Below are 5,983 nucleotides of genomic sequence, written 5' to 3'. Positions count from 1 at the left end.
TTCGAACATTTTGGATGTATGTGGTTTATGTTTGTGGATGATCTATTTTGAGCAGGAGCATTTTTCCCGATAATGCGACAGACATGTGAAAACTGCTGCGCCACTAAATCTCCAAGCCCGGAACAGATTGGAAGAACAGCCTCGATTGGACTTTTGCGTTGTTTGGATGGCTTCAAAACATCAGACACTGTCCGGGCGGTTCGAGCCCCCTGATTCCAACCCCCCCTAATTGCTTCGTTCTATTATTTACACCCTCTCGTTAATATTAGACGATTAAAATTGGCTTATTACACGCTTTCCCTCGCCAGGATTTTAACTTTTCTTCTGAAGCATTTATAGCCATCGAGATCTACGACCATCAGAGGCTGTAGATTGCTGATTGGGGGCTCAGCGAGTGGAAAACACACTTAGCTTGGACTGTGTAGGCTCTGGTAGGCACCTTTCCAGATTAGCCAGTTGCAAATCCAAAGAAGASAGTTTAGTTAACTTTCCAAGCAGAAAAAGGCCATAGATTCCTCGCTTGTTTACGAGTAAGCTCCAATAGATCTCCATCTATTTTAACAGTCCATCRTCCCCATTTCTCTCGTGTGTTAGGGGATGTTGAGAGACTTTAGCTATATGTTTTATTTAGAGCTAGTTGGGCACTCGTAACGACGGCTGATGATCCATCGAGTGCGCTCAGACCAACAAAAAACCCGCATTTATTAATGACTTCTATCGAAATTCGGTGTTTTCGGTTTACCCGCTTGAACCGCTCAAGTTTGGCCGGCATCGCAAAATACTAAATAAATCACCACGTCCCAGTTCAGATGCCCAAAATTACCGAAAAATGCATTTGCAGTGCTTCAAACTGCGATGAGGAAAATCCCCCCAGGCCAACATCGCGAAACATAAATCCATACAATCCATTAACAGGCTGTTTTACGATCTAATAAAGGCAAAAGTGCGCTGAAAATATTACATCGGCACCTTTTCTGGGACAATAAAATTATGATAAGTCGCCGAATAAAGTCGCTAAACGTAAAAACGTAATAAAATATTGCGAAGAGGAAACAAGAAGTTAAAGTTGGACGTCGTCAGGTCGAAATATGCAAATTTCATTAGAGGCTGCCGGGGGAGAAAAATATGCGTTTCGTAACAGTTTTCTGTTGCCTGTTCGCTGCAAGAACAAATACAGCCCCAAAGTCCAAAAGGACTGGAATTAAGCATAAGCTAAAATAATGTCTGCACAGGTAAGTAAAAAACGTCGCATTGAAACTCGTTTGAACTTTTAAGGTTTTTACCCATAAAGGCCCCAAATAGAGTCCCGATAAGCCCGGGTTAAGAACAGGGAAAGTGGTTGCATGGTAGCTGTTCCATTTTCCTTATTTATTTAAACAGGCGACATTTGTTGCTGCCTTAACTGTCATCATTGCCCTTTGCGCCCTTTTTACGGTTATTATTCCTGTATACAAATGTTTCTCTTGCTGACACTGCAGGATTTTTAATTTTCCGCGTCCCTGACTGGAGTTTTAATACAATTCGGGAAAATATCAATCAACCTGAAACGCAACAACGGGAAACACTAATGAATTCATCCGCGTTTATCATCGATCAATTTTGAAATTTCTGTCGTCCGCAAGGATTTCTTTAATTTTTCTCTCAATTCGGTTATGAGGCTTTTTTTAGCAAATTATTTGCTTGGAAATGATGCAAAATATTTCCTTTCGACACGCAAATATTCCGATTTCCAGCTATAAAAGCTGGGAATTATTGATATTTTAAAGGTATTGGAAATTATTTGTTTGGAAAGGGTATCCGAACCAAATATGGAAAAATTCGCTTCAAATGCAGATAAATCTGGTTTAAAGGCACGAAATCTTTTTCAGGATTTTTTCAGTAAATTTAAAAAATTGTTCAATACTCAAAATCCTGTGGGGCAAATTTTTGAAAATTCTGGTTTAGGAAACGGCAAATGATGAGAATATTTAAAAAATGCTTAACGCTGCGTTAAACAGCCATAAACGTTTCAAAGAAATGCCATCATCAATGGAGTTTTCGGCAAATTCGTTACATCAACTTTACCCAAAAATTGCATCTGTCTCCCAATTTTCGAAAAGTACAGTTTTTTAAGATAATATTTTGAAAAATTCACAACTTCATTTTGCTGGAGGAAGATTGTGTTTAAGAGGTAAGCAAGTTTCGGATTGCGGCCGCAAAAGACTTCATTTCAGTAATCAATGTTCCCATTTTCACAACTTGAGCGCAATTTTCGTTAATTGTTTCTAGTCACGTCCATTTTTGAGCGATGCAAATGTAGACAAAATCGTATAATTTTCGAATTGCCTCCATCTTCAGAAAATTTTGGGTTAGTTTTTAAACTCCATCAATATTTGCTTTATGTTTCCTGTCGTCCATTCTTTTAACTTTTTTGAGAGGAAACGTAAAAAGATGAAAAAACACGAACATTTTCGGGTTAAAAAGCTGCAAAAGTTCCGAACAGCTGTGGTCCTGAAAAAATTTTTGCCAAATTTGCAAAGTTTAACTCATTTTTGCACAAAAATTGCCCTCGTGGCCCAGTTTTTAGAAAATATTTTCTAAAGAAGAATATTGCGATTTTGGCGTTTTTCCCAACTTTGCCATCCTCCAGTTCCTGACTGGCGTTTTAATAAAGTTCTGGAAAATATCAATCAACCTGAAACGCAACAACGGGAAACTAATGTATTCATCCGAGTTAAGAAAGTCTCGATTCCAATGGCGTTTTGACCAAATTCGCATCAATTATTGCTAATTGCTGCCTGGATTCTTCAAGAGTTTTAGCAAATCACCCGCTGGCTGGTTGAAATAATTAGGAACAGTTCAGGGGTGTAATTGAAAAAATGTATGTTCAAATCTAAAACTTCAATATGTGCAGAAGTTTACCAAAAAGCTTCCAGTCATCTTCCCCTGAAAAATCCTCTTTGCCGTCGAGCTGCACTCATCCCATGACTATTAGTCACAAAGTTTCCATAAAGTTACATGCAGAAACCAATAATCCATCAAAAAAAGGAAGGAAATCAACCCTCTTAACTGCTACGGATCTGTTTTGTCCGCAAAGCTCCATCCGTAGTGTTGAAAAATGAAAATTACGCCGACTCTTTTCTCGAGCAATAAAAGGGTTGCATCTCCTTAAGGTTTCGTAGAACTTTCGGAAAAGAATTTAAAAGAGAATTAGAGCGGCAATTAGGGGCATTTTTCCGAATTCTCGCGGTCATTAGACTTTTGTTTTTATGGGCCATTTGATTCGGTTAAAGAGGGTTCGCGTAATTAAGAGATGTTTGTTAACGTCACTGCAGATTTTTTCCATTGCTTGAATGGTTTATGTGGCTGAGCTGTGAATATTGAGTGCCCAGCGAATTTTCAATTTTTGCTTGCCAGAAGATGGCCATTTCGAAAAGGTCACGTGCCAAAGGGCCATAAAGTGCACGCTGTTTCGGAGTGCTTTTGTTTAATTATAAAGTCACGTGACTTTGCTAACTAACAAAACCGTGTCCGTTATGGTATCGATAGTTTAACGAAGAAAAGGGGGACTATCGATGGGTTTCGGTCAATGGAATGAAACTTTTTAATAATTGGTAGAGCTTTGGGGGTGCGGCCCGATTAATGGAGTGTTTTTTCTGTTGTGCTTGGAACGAATGGTTCGTTGGCATGAGATCGTTTTACAAATGTGTCGATAACTAATGAGTGCAGAGTGGCAAGTTTATCCAACCATCGAGTCCCTTTTCCTCTGCACCCAAGTGGAAATGCTACATAATGATTCAACGGCCGCGTACATACGCAAACCCGATTGCTATTCGAGAAATAAAAGAGTAACACGCCGATTACAAAAAGGAAAATGTAAAAACGCATATCGCAGAGATAAATGAGCTTAATTTTCATAATCGAATAACATTATGGAACAAAGTGCCTACCAGCCATTTTTACTTACACGGATGCTTCATTAGAATAACGCATGTAGTCATGACTTTATAGATAAGCTGAAATTACCTGCACTATTCAATGGCTGACTGCGTTCCAGATTGACTAGATTTTCCATTTAAAACAACGCTCAGTGAGAAATGGAAGCTTAAAGCTTGTTACGAGGCCCATCTTTGACTGGTATGTATTGGTAGGTGGAACAAAATGTTGAAAATCGGTTTACACTAGGATGTTTACCTGAACGTAAGCAACTTGGGGTTTAAAAATTAGCTCGAAATCAGCCTAAACTACAATTTGCATTAAATTTATGGCTCCAACAAAAGAAAGTCAGCCCATTCGAATGACGGATCAAGAATTTTTTCAGCAGCCCCGGCTTTTTGCTATCGACTTTTGATTGTTTGTCAAGCGCGGCTTGAGAGCAACGTAAAGGGTTGGGCGAAAAAATTCCCAAAAATGAGCCAAATCAGCTATTCCAATAGTTGCTTTGTACATTTATAGAGAAAACTCAGCGCTTTCTGATGGCGTAAACCAAACTAATGTGGCTCATTTGGTCTTGAAGACAGAAATAATTGAAATCAGTTTCAAAAATCATCAAGGGATAGAGACGAGCACTCGAGGGTATAAAATTTTGCCAAAAATTAATGAAAACTATTGCGATAAAAATTTGGAGCCTAATAGAGGAACGCGAGATCTGTTCAGTGGAGTCCGAGATAATTATTTAGCTGACTCGGTTTTTGAATAAAATTGTTTTGAAAATGAAGAATTCTCAGTACTATAATAGGCTTAGGAAAATGTTCATAAAATCAAGGAAAACTTGAAATGTTTGTGAAATTGGCGGCTTTATTAAGGCAACTGAACGACAATCTCAGTCAAATTTTCTACACTCTCAGACGACACTCAACTCACTCCAGTGGCGTAACAAGCACCGTTTCAGCAGGCCTAGTTTTAGAGTCACACATTTTTCAAAATCAGTCTGTAAAGACAATGTTGGCAGGACTGAATGAACCGAAAATGCTGAAGATATTTCCGACACTAGAAGAGAAAAATGCTTGCTTTGCTTGAAGTCGTACATTTTTAAATACCTGTTTGCCCCAAACGTTAGGAAAAATCAGCAAAAACAGCCACCCGGCTGGGTGATTCAGGATGATTAGGAAATATTCTGTTCTTTTCAGCACCATAGCTTGCATGTTCTTGGCTGCTTTAGTTTCGGCAAAATAAATTATTGAAAACCGGCTCTTAGGAGCCAGACAAGCAAACAAGCAAACGACTGTTGCAAAAAATTGACTGGACAAGTTGGCTGACATAATTTTTTAAACAAATCTCAACACATCGCAACTAGTAGAAACAGGGTCTAAAACACGAGGGTTTTTATTCGACTTCAGCTACTGGCCAGTAGAAATAGCGGTCATTCAAGAACACAGTTTCAGAGACGTTAAACACCAATTTCATCAAGCTGAAACAAACCTGATGCCTCCGATTACCTGCGTAGAAGGCGTGGTCGACCACTCACCTGGTGAAGAGGCTCCTCCCACGGTTTGCGTTATCGTTTAGCAACCTGTTTAAAAAAAAATGATCCTGTTAACCAGCTTAAACCGATAGCGATTCAAGATGGCTGCAAAGGACTCGATACTGACGCCACTGGACAACAGTGTTGATGCTTGTTTTTTTCTCCGATCGATTCATGCATTTTGTTGCATTGTCCTTGCAAGGATGCCCCAACTGTCCCGTGATTGCGCTAATCTAATTAGGACGAATGCTACGTAATATGCGTCGTTAACACCCTCTGTTAATGAGGCGATTTACTTGTCTAACAGATTGTTTAATCATCCAGGACAGCGTGTATTTGGTGATGGGTAATTATGGGGCTCAGGCCTATAGGCGATAGTTTCTGAAATACAACCAATCACAAATATACCAAGCCTATAGTTTGGTAGTTATGGACAATAAAATAACGCAAAACTCCCGGTTTGATGAACCATTAAATGGATTAAACCTCCAAGTGACTACTTAGCAGTTAATAACTATAATTAAAGTTTATTTGCTGATT

Source organism: Dendroctonus ponderosae, unplaced genomic scaffold (assembly GCF_020466585.1).
Source record: "Dendroctonus ponderosae isolate FM_Combo_2020 unplaced genomic scaffold, Dpon_F_20191213v2 Dpon_F_20191213_9, whole genome shotgun sequence".
Lineage (NCBI taxonomy): Eukaryota > Metazoa > Arthropoda > Insecta > Coleoptera > Curculionidae > Dendroctonus > Dendroctonus ponderosae.
The sequence above is the reverse complement of the archived record's forward strand: the minus strand, read 5'-3'. Positions refer to the sequence as shown.